Below are 18,715 nucleotides of genomic sequence, written 5' to 3'. Positions count from 1 at the left end.
CGACTTCAGCCTCATCATGAAAGCAAAGAAGCAATAAAGACGACGACAGAAAATGAAGCCGAGAAAATCACAGGAAAAGATGCAACATTTAGTTGAACGTCCGAACAAGGAATAAGATTTTCACAGATCTTTAGCCCCTTTATGGCAGCCTAAGGCTATGTGCCCACGCTGCGGAAAATGCGCGGATTTTGCCGCGGATTTCTCACGGAAAAGCCGCAGATTTCCCGAAAATCTGCAGCAGCGGCACTTCCCAGCCATTTCTATGGCTTTTTGGAAATGCTGTGCCCATGCTGCGGATTTTTCCGCGGCGGATTTGGTGCGGATTTTGATCCGGAAAAATCTGCAACATGTCAATTATTGTTGCGGATTTTGATCCGGATTTTGGCTTTAGAATTGGGGAAAAAAAAAAATCCGCACCAAAATCCGCAGCAATTCCGTGGTAAATCCGCGGCAAATCCGCACCTTTGAAAAGGTGCGGATTTTGCGGGAAAGCCGCGGATTTTGATGCAGAAAAATCCGCAGCAACATTCTCCCGTGGACACATAGCCTTCCGGATTAAAACGGCGGCAGAGAAAGGTACTTATTCTGATCCGCAGTTTTAAAACGGCAGCAAGAAATAACGTGAATACCGCCCCCCAGCTACCGGGGATAACGCAAACCCTGAAGATCACGATTGAGGCCGAAAAAAATGATTTATCTTCCACCTGGCATAGTCAATCATGTCAGTAGGGAGATAAGTCACCTCCCTCAGTTCTCCGGTGTGGCCAAAGTGCCCCTCCAGTCCCACCCGCTCATCTAAAATGGCCAACGTGCACGCTGCGCTCATCCTCCTCTGAGTTCTGTCGTATCTGACATGTTAGATGCGACATCAAAGTTCTCCCCAGGTTCTGCCAGGTCACCCCCTGTCAGTCCCCGGTTTCCACTTACCTTCTGCAGTGACGATCCCCCACGATCCCTCCTCTTCCTTCTCAGAAGATCCTGGCCACATGTGCAGAGCGTCTCTCAGCCGACTCCCTGCTAGTAGTGACACTGAGCTTACTGCAGCTCACACTGCTGTGCTGTGGACCCGAGGAGTGTGAGTGCAGCATCTCTACAACCACACTCCTCACATGGAGGGTTTGCACTTCCAGAAAATGGGGGATACGTTCTCTGAGTGTGCCCCCATATTGTGGAAGGTCCAGAGTCGTCGTGGGACCTCCAAAATGGATTACGGTGGACCAGATTTTTTTTTCTTTTCAAAAAATTGATGGAGGGAATGTGAGAGAATCTTTTTTTTTTTTACTACTTACTAGGTTTGTGCTGTCGGGTATCTAAAAGACGCCATTGACATCATTAACCCTAACCCCAACAACCCCATTTATTACCCCATTTGCCACCACACCAGGGCAACGGGAAGAGACGTGCGAAGTGTCAGGATTAGCGCATCTAACGGATGCGCCACTTCTGGGCGGCTGCGGCCTGCTATTTTTAGGCTGGAAAGGGCCAAATAACCTTGCGTTTTTCCACCCTGAGAATACCAGACCACAGCTGTCCACTTTACCTTGGCTGGTAATCCAATTTGGGGGGACCCCACTTTTTTTTTTAATTATTTATAAGTAATTAAAAAAAAACAGCATGGAGACACCTCCATTTTGGATTACCAGCCAAGGTCAAGCTGCCAGCGCTTGTCTGCAGGCTACAGCTGTCTGCTTTACCCTAGCTGTTTGTTTTGTTTTTTTTTTTTTTGGGGGGGGGCTAAATACAAGGTTAAACACCATTTAGTGCCACATGAAAGTTACTAAAGGGTGCCAGCTTAGAACATGAAGGGGGATGGGACATTATATATGTGTTTGACATCTATTTATCTAGCCATCCATCCATCCCAGCTTATTAGGCTATGTGCCCACGATCAGGACTTGCAGCAGTTTGGCCGCAGAGTGTTTTGACTGCGATGATGTGCAGTACAAGCGCAGTAGCGGGATGTTTAGAAATCTCCTGAGCACTGTGCTTCTTTTCTCTGCAGCATAAACTGACCAGCGGTGCGGCTTCCTGAGACACAGGATGTCAATTTATGCTGTGGAGATGAGTGTTCTTCGCAGGGAGAATAAAGTCCGCAGTGGCCTGAACCCGGATTGTGGGCACGAACAGCTGCATTCTCGTGTGCATAACACTGGCATCTGCGCAGAATGGCTGACACTGTGTCCTAGATGCAGTGTATGGGCGGCATGGTGGCTCAGCGGTTAGCACTGCAGTCTTGCAACGCTGGGGTCCTGGGTTCGAATCCCACCATTGACAACATCTGTAAGGAGTTTGTATGTTCTCCCCATGTTTGCGTGGGTTTCCTCCGGGTACTCCGGTTTCCTTCCACACTTCAAAGTCATACAGATAGGGAATTTAGATTGTGAGCCCCAATGGGGACAGTGTTCCTGATGTATGTAAAGTGCTGCGGAATATGTTAGCGCTAAATAAAAATAAAGATTTATTTTATTTATTTATTTCAACGAATCGTGGGGACACAGCCTAAAAGTGAGAAATTTGGCACTATAGCAACATTTTTGTGATCTACCTGCTCACTATACCCCTGAATAAAATTCTTGAGTGGTCTAGAGTCCAAAATGGGGTCACTTGTAGGGGTTTCTGCTGTATAGGTACCTTAGGGGCCCTGCAAATGCAACATGGTGCCCGCAATTTATTTCAACTTTTCCAAAATTCACATAGTGCTGCTTCTCTTCCGAGCCCTCCTGTTTGTCCAAACAGAGATTTTCTGGCCACATGTGGGGTATCACTGAGCTCTTAAATATTTGTATAACAAACTGTGGAGTCCATTTTTTGGTGTGTCCTCTTGAAAAAGTGAGAAATTTGGTGCTGAAGCAACATTTTTGTTAAAAAAAAATTAAAATTTTCAATATGATGAGCTAAGGTTATCAAATTCTGTGAAGTACCTGTGGGTTCAAAATGCTCAATATACCCCTGGATAAAATCCTTGAGGGGTTTAGTTTTTAGAATGGGGTCACACATGTGGAGCTCTAATGTATAGGTATCTCAAGGGCTCTCCAAACGCGACATGGAGTTTTCTAATGATTCAGCAAATTTTACAGTCAAATGGCGCTCCTTCCCTTCCGAGCCCTGCCATGTTCCAAAACAGTTGATTTCCATCACATATGAGGTATCTGCATACTCAGGAAATATTGCACAATAAATTTTATGCTGCATTTTTCCTGTTACCCTTGTGAATACAGTGGAACCTCGCTGAACAAATAACCCAGTTAGCGAGTATATTGCTTAACGAGCAAAGCTTGCTGTAAATTTGTAACTCAGTTTACAAGCAAGCTTTGCCTTACAAGCAAAATACTCACAGCGCACACTTCCGGTTCCGTACATCTAACCCGCTCTTGCCGTCCGCACAAACACAAACAAACACACACAAACACGCATGCACACACACATATTATGCTCACCTTACCTTCCGTTGCATCGCCAGCCTCATGGTTCTTGAGGTTCGCCGCTACAGGATGTGTATCGGGTAACCATCGCGACAAGGGATGAACTTCCGCTGTCAGCCGCTACTCAAAGGCAACGCGCTGACCAATCAGAGGCAAGTGGCTCCTGCCTTTGACATCAGCGCTCTGGCAGCGGAAGTTCCTCCCTCGTCGCGATGGTTACCCGATACACAGCCTGTACCTGCGAATTGCAAGATCCAGGAGGCCAGCGATGGAATGGAAGGTAAGGTGAGCATAATATGTGTGTGTGTTTGTAAGTGTGTGGAATGGCACACTAGGGGACCAGGATGTGACATTTAACAAGTTGTGGGATGAATTGTCTGCATTGCAATGATTTCCTATAGGAAATCCTGCTTTGCTGAATGAGTAACTTGGTTAACAAGCACACTCTCAGCACGGAATGTTCTCGTTAACCAAGGTTCCACTGTAAAAGCTATCTGGATGAAGTAACAATTTTGTGGTAAAAATGTATTTTTTTTTATTTTCACGACTCGTTATAAAATTCTATGAAGCCTCCGGGGGTTCTAGGTGCTCACAAATCATCTAGAGAAATTCCTCGAGGGGTCAAGTATCCAGAATGTGGTCACTTGTGGGGGGTTTCTGCTGTTTAGTTATTTTAGGGGCCCTACAAATGCTACATGGGACCCGCAATCTATTTCAGCCAAATTTGCTTAACACAATTCTAATATTGCTCCTTTCATTCCGAGCCCTTCCATTTGTCCAAACAGAGGTTTCTGACCACATGTGGGGTATCACCGCGCTCATGAGAAAGTGGGGAACAAACCGTGGGGTCCACTTTTTGGCGTTACCTCTCGAAACTTGTCAAAGTGACACTAGTCAGAATTGCAAAAAATGGCTGAGTCATGAAGTACAAAACTGGCTCCATTCTTAAGGGGTTAAACTGAATGTAAATGAGCCGGTCAGGAATAGCAAGCAACTGGTCCTGAACTGGTTAAAGGTGAAAATAGCTGAGAAATGAAGGGGTTAATGATAATGATGACCCCAAAATAACAGAGACCCTGCACCAGGGCCGGCGTCAGCACGCGGCATACCCGGGCAAATACCGGGGCCCTGGAGAGCCGGGGGGGCCCACTCGGCCTCGTCAGTTCTGGTGCCCCTTGGCCGGGGCCCCCTCGCCTTAGTTCTGCTGCCCCCGGGCCGAGTTCCGGGGACCGCAGTCCTCGGCAGGAATCTGCAGCGCCGTCCCTTTAAGGCGCGCAGACTTCCTGGTTTGAACTTCATCTGTGGGCGGAGCTACCGACCGGCCTGCTCAGTCCCACAGATGAAGGAGTTGCAGTGCCAGCCAGCGACCCCCAGCACAGCTCTTCTCTCCGGCGCTGTGTGGGTCCCCTCTCCACCGTGACCCGAGCGGTATGTGCCCTCCCCATTCCCCGATTTATGGGACCTGGTGAGCTGTATGGGCTTCTCCCCCCTTAGGTGTATGCCCTGCCCCCCCCCGTGCTGTATGTGCTGGCCCCTGGAGCTGTGTGTGGGCCCCCCAGAGCCGCGTGTGTGGGCCCCTCAGAGCCACGTGTGTGTCTGTATGTATGTATGTAGCAGATTCATGTATGTATGTAGCAGAGCTATGTGTGTATGTATGTAGCAGAGCTATGTATGTAGCAGAGCTATGTGTGTATGTATGTAGCAGAGCTATGTGTGTATGTATGTAGCAGAGCTATGCGGGTATGTAGCAGACCTATGCGTGTATGTAGCAGAGCTATGTGTGTATGTATGTAGCAGAGCTGTGTGTATGTATGCAGCAGAGCTGTGTGTATGTATGCAGCAGAGCTGTGTGTATGTATGCAGCAGAGCTGTGTGTATGTATGCAGCAGAGCTATGTGTATGTATGCAGCAGAGCTGTGTATGTATGTAGCAGAGCTATGTATGTAGCAGAGCTATGTGTGTATGTATGTAGCAGAGCTGTGCATGTATGTAGCAGAGCTATGTGTGTATGTATGTAGCAGAGCTATGTGTGTATGTATGTAGCAGAGCTGTGTGTATGTATGTAGCAGAGCTATGTGTGTATGTATGCAGCAGAGCTATGTGTATGTATGCAGCAGAGCTATGTGTATGTATGTAGCAGAGCTATGTGTGTATGTATGTAGCAGAGCTATGTGTGTATGTATGTAGCAGAGCTATGTGTGTATGTATGTAGCAGAGCTATGTGTGTATATATGCAGCAGACCTATGTGTGTATGTATGCAGCAGAGCTATGTGTGTATGTATGCAGCAGAGCTATGTGTGTATGTATGCAGCAGAGCTATGTGTGTCTGTATGTATGTATCTAGCAGAGTTGTGTTGTGTGTGTCTGTATGCATGTATGATGTGTATCTATGTATGTCAGTGTATATGACTGTATAGATGTGTCAGTTCTATACGTATTTTTGTGAGTTTGTCTTTAAATATGTATATGTATGTGTACGTATGTGTGTGTCTGCGTGTGGATGGGGCCCACCGGGACTCTTCCGCCCGGGGCCCACAAAAACCTGGAGTCGGCCCTGCCCTGCACCTACCTCCACCTGCAGAGCCGCACACTAGATATATAATACCCTGCACCTACCTCCACCTGCAGAGCCGCACACTAGATATATAATAACCTGCACCTACCTCCTCCTGCAGAGCCGCACACTAGATATATAATACCCTGCACCTACCTCCTCCTGCAGAGCCACACACTAGATATATAATACCCTGCACCTACCTCCACCTGCAGAGCCGCACACTAGATATATAATACCCTGCACCTACCTCCACCTGCAGAGCCGCACACTAGATATATAATACCCTGCACCTACCTCCACCTGCAGAGCCGCACACTAGATATATAATACCCTGCACCTACCTCCACCTGCAGAGCCGCACACTAGATATATAATACACTGCACCTACCTCCACCTGCAGAGCCGCACACTAGATATATAATACCCTGCACCTACCTCCACCTGCAGAGCCGCACACTAGATATATAATACCCTGCACCTACCTCCACCTGCAGAGCCGCACACTAGATATATAATACCCTGCACCTACCTCCACCTGCAGAGCCGCACACTAGATATATAATACCCTGCACCTACCTCCACCTGCAGAGCCGCACACTAGATATATAATAACCTGCACCTACCTCCACCTGCAGAGCCGCGCACTAGATATATAATACCCTGCACCTACCTCCACCTGCAGAGCCGCGCACTAGATATATAATACCCTGCACCTACCTCCACCTGCAGAGCCGCGCACTAGATATATAATACCCTGCACCTACCTCCACCTGCAGAGCCGCGCACTAGATATATAATACCCTGCACCTACCTCCACCTGCAGAGCCGCGCACTAGATATATAATACCCTGCACCTACCTCCACCTGCAGAGCCGCGCACTAGATATATAATACCCTGCACCTACCTCCACCTGCAGAGCCGCACACTAGATATATAATACCCTGCACCTACCTCCACCTGCAGAGCCGCACACTAGATATATAATACCCTGCACCTACCTCCACCTGCAGAGCCGCACACTAGATATATAATACCCTGCACCTACCTCCACCTGCAGAGCCGCACACTAGATATATAATACCCTGCACCTACCTCCACCTGCAGAGCCGCACACTAGATATATAATACCCTGCACCTACCTCCACCTGCAGAGCCGCACACTAGATATATAATACCCTGCACCTACCTCCACCTGCAGAGCCGCACACTAGATATATAATACCCTGCACCTACCTCCACCTGCAGAGCCGCACACTAGATATATAATACCCTGCACCTACCTCCACCTGCAGAGCCGCACACTAGATATATAATACCCTGCACCTACCTCCACCTGCAGAGCCGCACACTAGATATATAATACCCTGCACCTACCTCCACCTGCAGAGCCGCACACAGATATATAATACCCTGCACCTACCTCCACCTGCAGAGCCGCACACTAGATATATAATACCCTGCACCTACCTCCACCTGCAGAGCCGCACACTAGATATATAATACCCTGCACCTACCTCCTCCTGCAGAGCCGCACACTAGATATATAATACCCTGCACCTACCTCCACCTGCAGAGCCGCACACTAGATATATAATACCCTGCACCTACCTCCACCTGCAGAGCCGCACACTAGATATATAATACCCTGCACCTACCTCCTCCTGCAGAGCCGCACACTAGATATATAATACCCTGCACCTACCTCCACCTGCAGAGCCGCACACTAGATATATAATACCCTGCACCTACCTCCACCTGCAGAGCCGCACACTAGATATATAATACCCTGCACCTACCTCCACCTGCAGAGCCGCACACTAGATATATAATACCCTGCACCTACCTCCTCCTGCAGAGCCGCACACTAGATATATAATACCCTGCACCTACCTCCACCTGCAGAGCCGCACACTAGATATATAATACCCTGCACCTACCTCCACCTGCAGAGCCGCACACTAGATATATAATACCCTGCACCTACCTCCACCTGCAGAGCCGCACACTAGATATATAATACCCTGCACCTACCTCCACCTGCAGAGCCGCACACTAGATATATAATACCCTGCACCTACCTCCACCTGCAGAGCCGCACACTAGATATATAATACCCTGCACCTACCTCCACCTGCAGAGCCGCACACTAGATATATAATACCCTGCACCTGCCTCCTCCTGCAGAGCCGCACACTAGATATATAATACCCTGCACCTGCCTCCACCTGCAGAGCCGCACACTAGATATATAATACCCTGCACCTGCCTCCACCTGCAGAGCCGCACACTAGATATATAATACCCTGCACCTACCTCCACCTGCAGAGCCGCACACTAGATATATAATACCCTGCACCTACCTCCACCTGCAGAGCCGCACACTAGATATATAATACCCTGCACCTACCTCCACCTGCAGAGTCGCACACCAGATATATAATACCCTGCACCTACCTCCACCTGCAGAGCCGCACACCAGATATATAATACCCTGCACCTACCTCCACCTGCAGAGCCGCACACTAGATATATAATACCCTGCACCTACCTCCACCTGCAGAGCCGCACACTAGATATATAATACCCTGCACCTACCTCCACCTGCAGAGCCGCACACTAGATATATAATACCCTGCACCTACCTCCACCTGCAGAGCCGCACACTAGATATATAATACCCTGCACCTACCTCCACCTGCAGAGCCGCACACTAGATATATAATACCCTGCACCTACCTCCACCTGCAGAGCCGCACACTAGATATATAATACCCTGCACCTACCTCCACCTGCAGAGCCGCACACTAGATATATAATACCCTGCACCTACCTCACCTGCAGAGCCGCACACTAGATATATAATACCCTGCACCTACCTCCACCTGCAGAGCCGCACACTAGATATATAATACCTTGCACCTACCTCCACCTGCAGAGCCGCACACTAGATATATAATACCCTGCACCTACCTCCACCTGCAGAGCCGCACACTAGATATATAATAACCTGCACCTACCTCCACCTGCAGAGCCGCACACTAGATATATAATACCCTACACCTACCTCCACCTGCAGAGCCGCACACTAGATATATAATAACCTGCACCTACCTCCACCTGCAGAGCCACACACTAGATATACAATACCCTGCACCTACCTCCACCTGCAGAGCCGCACACTAGATATATAATACCCTGCACCTGCCTCCACCTGCAGAGCCGCACACTAGATATAATACCCTGCACCTACCTCCACCTGCAGAGCCGCACACTAGATATACAATACCCTGCACCTACCTCCACCTGCAGAGCCGCACACTAGATATATAATACCCTGCACCTACCTCCACCTGCAGAGCCGCACACTAGATATATAATACCCTGCACCTACCTCCACCTGCAGAGCCGCACACTAGATATATAATACCCTGCACCTACCTCCACCTGCAGAGCCGCACACTAGATATATAATACCCTGCATTTACCTCCACCTGCAGAGCCGCACACTAGATATATAATACCCTGCACCTACCTCCACCTGCAGAGCCGCACACTAGATATATAATACCCTGCACCTACCTCCACCTGCAGAGCCGCACACTAGATATATAATACCCTGCACCTACCTCCACCTGCAGAGCCGCACACTAGATATATAATACCCTGCACCTACCTCCACCTGCAGAGCCGCACACTAGATATATAATACCCTGCACCTACCTCCTCCTGCAGAGCCGCACACTAGATATATAATACCCTGCACCTACCTCCACCTGCAGAGCCGCACACTAGATATATGGTAGAGGCTAGATCCCAGTGGCCAGAAGGACCTCTGGTGACGTCACGCCCATGTGACCGGCCTCTTGTGTGGGAGGAGCCTGTAGTTCCCGGCAGTCAGTGCACAGTTTGCAGTTCAAGCAGCAGGATGTTTCCTCTTCCCTGTCTCTGCTGTTTCCAGTCCTGGGTGTGATGTAACAGGAGGTCATATCTGATGGAGCTTATCATGTATGAGCCTCAGGGAGAAATAAAAAAGGATTGTAGGAGAGAGAGGGTGCGATGCTCTGCCTGTGGGAAGGGGGGGAGAGAGAGGGTGCGATGCTCTGCCTGTGGGAAGGGGGGGAGAGAGAGGGTGCGATGCTCTGCTGTGGAAGGGGGGGGAGAGAGAGGGTGCGATGCTCTGCCTGTGGGAAGGGGGGGAGAGAGAGGGTGCGATGCTCTGCCTGTGGGAAGGGGGGGAGAGAGAGGGTGCGATGCTCTGCCTGTGGGAAGGGGGGGAGAGGAGAGGGTGCGATGCTCTGCCTGTGGGAAGGGGGGGGAGAGAGAGGGTGCGATGCTCTGCCTGTGGGAAGGGGGGGAGAGAGAGGTGCGATGCTCTGCCTGTGGGAAGGGGGGGAGAGAGAGGGTGCGATGCTCTGCCTGTGGGAAGGGGGGGAGAGAGAGGGTGCGATGCTCTGCCTGTGGGAAGGGGGGGAGAGGGAGGGTGCGATGCTCTGCCTGTGGGAAGGGGGGGAGAGAGGGAGGGTGCGATGCTCTGCCTGTGGGAAGGGGGGGGAGAGAGGGAGGGTGCGATGCTCTGCCTGTGGGAAGGGGGGGAGAGAGGGAGGGTGCGATGCTCTGCCTGTGGGAAGGGGGGGAGAGAGGGAGGGTGCGATGCTCTGCCTGTGGGAAGGGGGGGAGAGAGGGAGGGTGCGATGCTCTGCCTGTGGGAAGGGGGGGAGAGAGGGAGGGTGCGATGCTCTGCCTGTGGGAAGGGGGGGGGAGAGAGGGAGGGTGCGATGCTCTGCCTGTGGGAAGGGGGGGAGAGAGGGAGGGTGCGATGCTCTGCCTGTGGGAAAGGGGGGGAGGAGAGGGAGGGTGCGATGCTCTGCCTGTGGGAAGGGGGGGAGAGAGGGGAGGGTGCGATGCTCTGCCTGTGGGAAGGGGGGGAGAGAGGGAGGGTGCGATGCTCTGCCTGTGGGAAGGGGGGAGAGAGGGAGGGTGCGGCCTGTGGGAAGGGGGGGTAGAGAGGGAGGGTGCGATGCTCTGCCTGTGGGAAGGGGGGGGAGAGAGGCGAGGGTGCGATTGCTCTGCCTGTGGGAAGGGGGGGGAGAGAGGAGGGTGCGATGCTCTGCCTGTGGGAAGGGGGGGAGAGGGAGGGTGCGATGCTCTGCCTGTGGAGGGGGAGAGGAGGGTGCGATGCTCTGCCTGTGGGAAGGGGGGGAAGAGAGGGAGGGTGCGATGCCTCTGCCTGTGGGAAGGGGGGGGGAGAGAGGGAGGGTGCGATGCTCTGCCTGTGGGAAGGGGGGGGAGAGAGGGAGGGTGCGATGCTCTGCCTGTGGGAAGGGGGGGGAGAGAGGGAGGGTGCGATGCTCTGCCTGTGGGAAGGGGGGGAGAGAGGGAGGGTGCGATGCTCTGCCTGTGGGAAGGGGGGGAGAGAGGGAGGGTGCGATGCTCTGCCTGTGGGAAGGGGGGGAGAGAGGGAGGGTGCGATGCTCTGCCTGTGGGAAGGGGGGGAGAGAGGGAGGGGTGCGATGCTCTGCCTGTGGGAAGGGGGGGAGAGGAGGGGGGTGCGATGCTCTGCCTGTGGGAAGGGGGGGAGAGAGGGAGGGTGCGATGCTCTGCCTGTGGGAAGGGGGGGGAGAGAGGGAGGGTTGCGATGCTCTGCCTGTGGGAAGGGGGGGAGAGAGGGAGGGTGCGATGCTCTGCCTGTGGGAAGGGGGGGAGAGAGGGAGGGTGCGATGCTCTGCCTGTGGGAAGGGGGGGAGAGAGGGAGGGTGCGATGCTCTGCCTGTGGGAAGGGGGGGAGAGAGGGAGGGTGCGATGCTCTGCCTGTGGGAAGGGGGGGAGAGAGGGAGGGTGCGATGCTCTGCCTGTGGGAAGGGGGGGAGAGAGGGAGGGTGCGATGCTCTGCCTGTGGGAAGGGGGGGAGAGAGGGAGGGTGCGATGCTCTGCCTGTGGGAAGGGGGGGAGAGAGGGAGGGTGCGATGCTCTGCCTGTGGGAAGGGGGGGAGAGAGGGAGGGTGCGATGCTCTGCCTGTGGGAAGGGGGGGAGAGAGGGAGGGTGCGATGCTCTGCCTGTGGGAAGGGGGGGGAGAGGGAGGGTGCGATGCTCTGCCTGTGGGAAGGGGGGGGGGAGAGGGAGGGTGCGATGCTCTGCCTGTGGGAAGGGGGGGGGGAGGGAGAGGGAGGGTGCGATGCTCTGCCTGTGGGAATGGGGGGAGGAGAGGGAGGGTGCGATGCTCTGCCTGTGGGAAGGGGGGGGGAGAGGGAGGGTGCGATGCTCTGCCTGTGGGAAGGGGGGGGGGAGAGGGAGGGTGCGATGCTCTGCCTGTGGGAAGGGGGGGGGAGAGGGAGGGTGCGATGCTCTGCCTGTGGGAAGGGGGGGGGGAGAGGGAGGGTGCGATGCTCTGCCTGTGGGAAGGGGGGGGGAGAGGGAGGGTGCGATGCTCTGCCTGTGGGAAGGGGGGGGGAGAGGGAGGGTGCGATGCTCTGCCTGTGGGAAGGGGGGGGGAGAGGGAGGGTGCGATGCTCTGCCTGTGGGAAGGGGGGGGGAGAGGGAGGGTGCGATGCTCTGCCTGTGTTAAGGGGTGGGGAGAGGGAGGGTGCGATGCTCTGCCTGTGGGAAGGGGGGGAAGAGGGAGGGTGCGATGCTCTGCCTGTGGGAAGGGGGGGGGAGAGGGAGGGTGCGATGCTCTGCCTGTGGGAAGGGGGGGGGAGAGGGTGCGATGCTCTGCCTGTGGGAAGGGGGGGGAGAGGGAGCGTGCGATGCTCTGCCTGTGGGAAGGGGGGGGCAGAGGGAGGGTGCGATGCTCTGCCTGTGGGAAGGGGGGGGGGAGAGGGTGCGATGCTCTGCCTGTGGGAAGGGGGGGAGAGAGGGTGCGATGCTCTGCCTGTGGGAAGGGGGGGGGGAGAGGGGAGGGTGCGATGCTCTGTGGGGCAGTCGCAGAGCAGCACCCGGCGTCCCTGTCGTCTTTTCCCGTTAGAGGCATGGAGCGGGGGGGATAGATCCAGGAGGAGGGGATTGGAGCAGTCGCTGTATATAAGGGAAGCCCATTGGATATTAAAGCTGGAGCCAGAGATCACAAAGGGCTGAATTCCACAATGATCTGTGACTGATTCTGATGGGTTTATTAGCAGGTGATTATCAGCACATTCATTATACACAGTTTATGGGAATTTGTGGCATTATTATTATTATTATTATTATTATTATTATTATTATTATTATTATTACTAATTATTGGTCATTTTTATTTATAGCGTTCGGGGCAATATCGGCTCCACAGAGAATTCTTCCTCATCCACTGAATATGAACGTTTCATCTATTGGAGAGAATCCCACAAGTGACATAAGAGGATATCTCTGTGTATACATTCTCTGCACTGTGTATTATATGGGGTGTACTTATATATTCTCTGTGCTGTGTATTATATGGGGTGTACTTATATAATGTTTGTATTGATGCTTCTCTGTGTATATTCTCTGTACTGTGTATTATATGGGGTGTACTTATATATTCGCTGTACTGTGTATTATATGGGGTGTACTTATATATTCTCTGTGCTGTGTATTATATGGGGTGTACTTATATAATGTTTGTATTGATGCTTCTCTGTGTATATTCTCTGTACTGTGTATTATATGGGGTGTACTTATATATTCTCTGTACTGTGTATTATATGGGGTGTACTTATATAATGTTTGTATTGATGCTTCTCTGTGTATATTCTCTGTGCTGTGTATTATATGGGGTGTACTTATATAATGTTTGTATTGATGCTTCTTGTAATCTTCTATCATGGTAAGTTGTCATTTGCTCGTGTCTTGGTGATTTGATGATTCGGTGACGGGGTGTGTCCCCCCTCAGAGGTTGTGTGGGTTTTATAAGTGGCCGCATTCACTTTGATATTGTCATGTAAGAGCAGTCATCTGTGTGAGACGCGGTGATGGACAGGGTGTACTTTTTTTCCCACTGTCTTTAATAAAGTTTCTTTTAATTAAGCTGTTTCTGGATTTCCTCTCTTCTATGGGGTCTCATAGATGCTACCATCACTAATTTAGGACTTAGTGGCAGCTATGGGCTGCTATTAACTCCTTATTACCCCGATTACCATCACACCAGGGCAATCAAGATGATCCAGGTAAAGTGCTGGGATTGTCACATCTAATGGATGCAGCGATCCGGGAGGCTGCAGGCTGATATTTTTAGGCTGGGGGGGCAGGCTAATAACCATAGGCATCCCCAGTCTGACCCCAGTCTGAGAATATCAGCCACCAGTTGTGAGGCTTTATCTTGGCTGGGTATCAAAATTGAGAGGACTGCACGCTGTTATTTTACTGTACAATATAGACCCACCGGCGGCTGTGATTAATTGCAGTCAGACAGCTGTCAGTCAGTGTGGGGGTGCATCTGACTGCAACCAATCACAGCCACCAGTGGGCAGGGGAAGCCGTGAATATGTATGAGCCTAATGAGCGGCTCAGGAAGAAGAATGAGAGGCCGCAGGAGCAGTGTGACAGCCGCGCCGGTGATCGGTGAGTATGAAGTGCTTGCTCCTACTGCTTTGTGCCGGATTCTGGTCCCCATAGACTTTTTATGGGGACCAGCATCTGACCAGACACCGGGGATCAATCCCCCGCTGACCTGGAGCCAGCGGGTGATTGATCTGCCAGTCCTCCAAAACACAGAAAGAAGTGACATGCTGCTGCTTTTTCCTTCCACAAAAACTGCAAGGAACAAAGAAGCGACGTGTGCACAGCCTGTCTGAGTTCTCATAGACTTTGCTGGGGAAGACAATGCATGCAGTTTTGGGCAACAAACCACCAAAAAACGTGGCAAAATACGCAGCGTACGCACAGGGTCTAAAGATGGGATTGCTGTTCGTTAACTTCCCAGACCTGTGACAGTGGCCGGTGTGTAATGTGTGGCAGACGGACAGGAGGTGTGAGAACGGCCTCTACCGCACCACAGCCTTATCTCTTCATTATATTACCTGGCCGGTGTGTAATGTGTGGCAGATGGACAGGAGGTGTGAGAACGGCCTCTACCGCACCACATCCTTAGCTCTTCATATTATTACCTGGCCGGTGTGTAATGTGTGGCAGATGGACAGGAGGTATGAGAACGGTCTCTGACCGCACCACATCCTCAGCTCTTCATTATATTACCTGGCCGGTGTGTAATGTGTGGCAGATGGACAGGAGGTGTGAGAACGGCCTCTACCGCACCACATCCTTAGCTCTTCATATTATTACCTGGCTGGTGTGTAATGTGTGGCAGATGGACAGGAGGTATGAGAACGGTCTCTGACCGCACCACATCCTCAGCTCTTCATTATATTACCTGGCCGGTGTGTAATGTGTGGCAGATGGACAGGAGGTGTGAGAACGGCCTCTTACTGCACCACATCCTTAGCTCTTCATAATATTACCTGGCTGGTGTGTAATGTGTGGCAGATGGACAGGAGGTGTGAGAACGGCCTCTTACTGCACCACATCCTTAGCTCTTCATTTTATTACCTGGCCGGTGTGTAATGTGTGGCAGATGGACAGGAGGTGTGAGAACGGCCTCTACCGCACCACATCCTTATCTCTTCATTATATTACCTGGCCGGTGTGTAATGTGTGGTAGACGGACAGGAGGTATGAGAACGGCCTCTACCGCACCACAGCCTCAGCTCTTCATTATATTACCTGGCCGGTGTGTAATGTGTGGTAGACGGACAGGAGGTATGAGAACGGCCTCTACCGCACCACAGCCTCAGCTCTTCATTATATTACCTGGCCGGTGTGTAATGTGTGGTAGACGGACAGGAGGTGTGAGAACGGCCTCTACCGCACCACAGCCTCAGCTCTTCATTATATTACCTGGCCGGTGTGTAATGTGTGGTAGACGGACAGGAGGTGTGAGAACGGCCTCTACCGCACCACATCCTTAGCTCTTCATTATATTACCTGGCCGGTGTGTAATGTGTGGTAGACGGACAGGAGGTGTGAGAACGGCCTCTACTGCACCACATCCTTAGCTCTTCATTATATTACCTGGCCGGTGTGTAATGTGTGGCAGATGGACAGGAGGTGTGAGAATGGCCTCTACCGCACCACATCCTTAGCTCTTCATTATATTACCTGGCCGGTGTGTAATGTGTGGCAGATGGACAGGAGGTGTGAGAACGGCCTCTGACCGCACCACAGCCTTAGCTCTTCATTGTATTACCTGGCCGGTGTGTAATGTGTGGCAGATGGACAGGAGGTGTGAGAACGGCCTCTGACCGCACCACAGCCTTAGCTCTTCATTATATTACCTGGCCGGTGTGTAATGTGTGGTAGACGGACAGGAGGTGTGAGAACGGCCTCTACCGCACCACAGCCTCAGCTCTTCATTATATTACCTGGCCGGTGTGTAATGTGTGGTAGACGGACAGGAGGTGTGAGAACGGCCTCTACCGCACCACATCCTTAGCTCTTCATTATATTACCTGGCCGGTGTGTAATGTGTGGTAGACGGACAGGAGGTGTGAGAACGGCCTCTACTGCACCACATCCTTAGCTCTTCATTATATTACCTGGCCGGTGTGTAATGTGTGGCAGATGGACAGGAGGTGTGAGAATGGCCTCTACCGCACCACATCCTTAGCTCTTCATTATATTACCTGGCCGGTGTGTAATGTGTGGCAGATGGACAGGAGGTGTGAGAACGGCCTCTGACCGCACCACAGCCTTAGCTCTTCATTGTATTACCTGGCCGGTGTGTAATGTGTGGCAGATGGACAGGAGGTGTGAGAACGGCCTCTGACCGCACCACAGCCTTAGCTCTTCATTGTATTACCTGGCCGGTGTGTAATGTGTGGCAGATGGACAGGAGGTGTGAGAACGGCCTCTGACCGCACCACAGCCTTAGCTCTTCATTATATTACCTGGCCGGTGTGTAATGTGTGGCAGATGGACAGGAGGTATGAGAATGACCTCTGACTGCACCACAGCCTTAGCTCTTCATTATATTACCTGGCCGGTGTGTAATGTGTGGCAGACGGACAGGAGGTATGAGAACGGCCTCTACCGCACCACAGCCTTAGCTCTTCATTGTATTACCTGGCCGGTGTGTAATGTGTGGCAGACGGACAGGAGGTATGAGAACGGCCTCTACCGCACCACAGCCTTAGCTCTTCATTATATTACCTGGCCGGTGTGTAATGTGTGGCAGATGGACAGGAGGTGTGAGAACGGCCTCTGACCGCACCACAGCCTTAGCTCTTCATTATATTACCTGGCCGGTGTGTAATGTGTGGCAGATGGACAGGAGGTATGAGAACGGCCTCTGACCGCACCACATCCTCAGCTCTTCATTGTATTACCTGGCATAACGTTACTCACTAGTGATTGATGGCCCTGACAGAAGTTATGAAGCATTGAACGACCGCCCTATTACATGGAATACATTACAAGCTGCGGTCAGACACATTTCACCTAGATGATGATTATGGCAGCATGTGCATCATTGTGAATAGATTTATTTCACAAAATAACCACTTTAAAGGGAATAAACCTTACATGGCAAAGTTTGTAATAGTGAGTTGAAAGAAAAAAAACATCTGCAAAGGGCGCCCTGCAACTAAAGGTCTTATCCTGATTAACTACTCATTAATTTTTTTTCTTTCCTTCGACTCCATGTGTAACACAACAAGAAACTTTAGTAACGTTCAGAAGTGTCTTCATCAAGACATTGGTCTCTTCCAGCCAATCACTGACCTCAGCAACTCGTTCCAGCTACATCGGATGAGCCACGGAGATCTGTGATTGGCTGCAGCAATGTTGACGTGATGTCACAGCCAAACAGCATAGAACACCACCGCAGTGAAGACGGTGCTCAATCTGGTTTGGGAGTGTACATTTACACCGCGTGCAGAATTATTAGGCAAGTTGTATTTTAGAGGATTTTTTTTATTATTGATCAACAACTATGTTCTCAATCAATCCAAAAGACTCATAAATATCAAAGCTCAATATTTTTGGCAGTTGCAGTGGGGTTTTTTTTAGATTTGGCTAGCTTAGGAGGATATCTGTTTGTGCAGGTAACTATTACTGTGCAGCATTATTAGGCAACTTAATAAAAATCAAATATATCCACATCTCACTTGTTTATTTTCACCAGGTAAACCAATATAACTGCACAAAATTTAGAAATAAACATTTCTGACATGCAAAAACAAAACCCCAAAAAATGAGTGACCAATATAGCCACCTTTCTTTGTGATGACACTAAGCAGCCGACCATCCATAGATGCTTTCAGTTGCTTGATCTGTTTACGATCAACATTGCGTGCAGCAGCCACCACAGCCTCCAGACACTGTTCCGAGAGGTGGACTGTTTTCCCTCCCTGTAGATCTAACATTTTATGAGGGACCACAGGTTCTCTATGGGGTTCAGATCAGGTGAACAAGGGGGCCATGTCATTATTTTTTTCATCTTTTAGATCTTTACTTTTCAGCCACGCTGTGGAGTAGTTGGATGCATGTGATAGAGCAATGTCCTGCATGAAAATCATGTTTTTCTTGAACGATACCGACTTCTTCCTGTACCACTGCTTGAAGTTGTCTTCCAGAAACTGGCAGTAAGTCTGGGAGTTGAGCTTCACTCCATCCTCAATTCAAAAAGGTCCCACAAGTTCATCTTTGATGATACCAGCCCATACCAGTACCCCACCTCCACCTTGCTGGCGTCTGAGTCGGAGTAGAGCTCTCTGCCCTTTACTGA

At 51.2% G+C, this 18,715-nt stretch overlaps 2 long non-coding RNA genes across 2 annotated transcripts in view; one reads left to right on the top strand and one right to left on the bottom strand.

Annotated features, from left to right (window-relative positions):
• LOC142258754 (uncharacterized) overlaps nucleotides 1-9,823 on the bottom strand; it is a 350,179-nt gene extending 340,356 nt beyond the window's left edge. Inside the window, exon 1 of the long non-coding RNA XR_012727863.1 lies at nucleotides 9,749-9,823. This is a non-coding gene — a long non-coding RNA (uncharacterized LOC142258754). The remainder of the gene's footprint in view (nucleotides 1-9,748) is intronic.
• An 88-nt stretch (nucleotides 9,824-9,911) lies between these two features.
• Nucleotides 9,912-13,962, top strand: LOC142258752 (uncharacterized). Its single transcript, XR_012727861.1, has 2 exons — nucleotides 9,912-9,962; nucleotides 13,221-13,962. It is a non-coding gene; the product is annotated as an uncharacterized LOC142258752 (long non-coding RNA).
• The last annotated feature ends 4,753 nt before the right edge of the window (nucleotides 13,963-18,715 follow it).

The sequence above is a fragment of the Anomaloglossus baeobatrachus genome, assembly GCF_048569485.1.
Source record: "Anomaloglossus baeobatrachus isolate aAnoBae1 chromosome 5 unlocalized genomic scaffold, aAnoBae1.hap1 SUPER_5_unloc_1, whole genome shotgun sequence".
Taxonomy (NCBI): domain Eukaryota; kingdom Metazoa; phylum Chordata; class Amphibia; order Anura; family Aromobatidae; genus Anomaloglossus; species Anomaloglossus baeobatrachus.
This window is presented reverse-complemented; position numbering and strand designations above follow the sequence as displayed.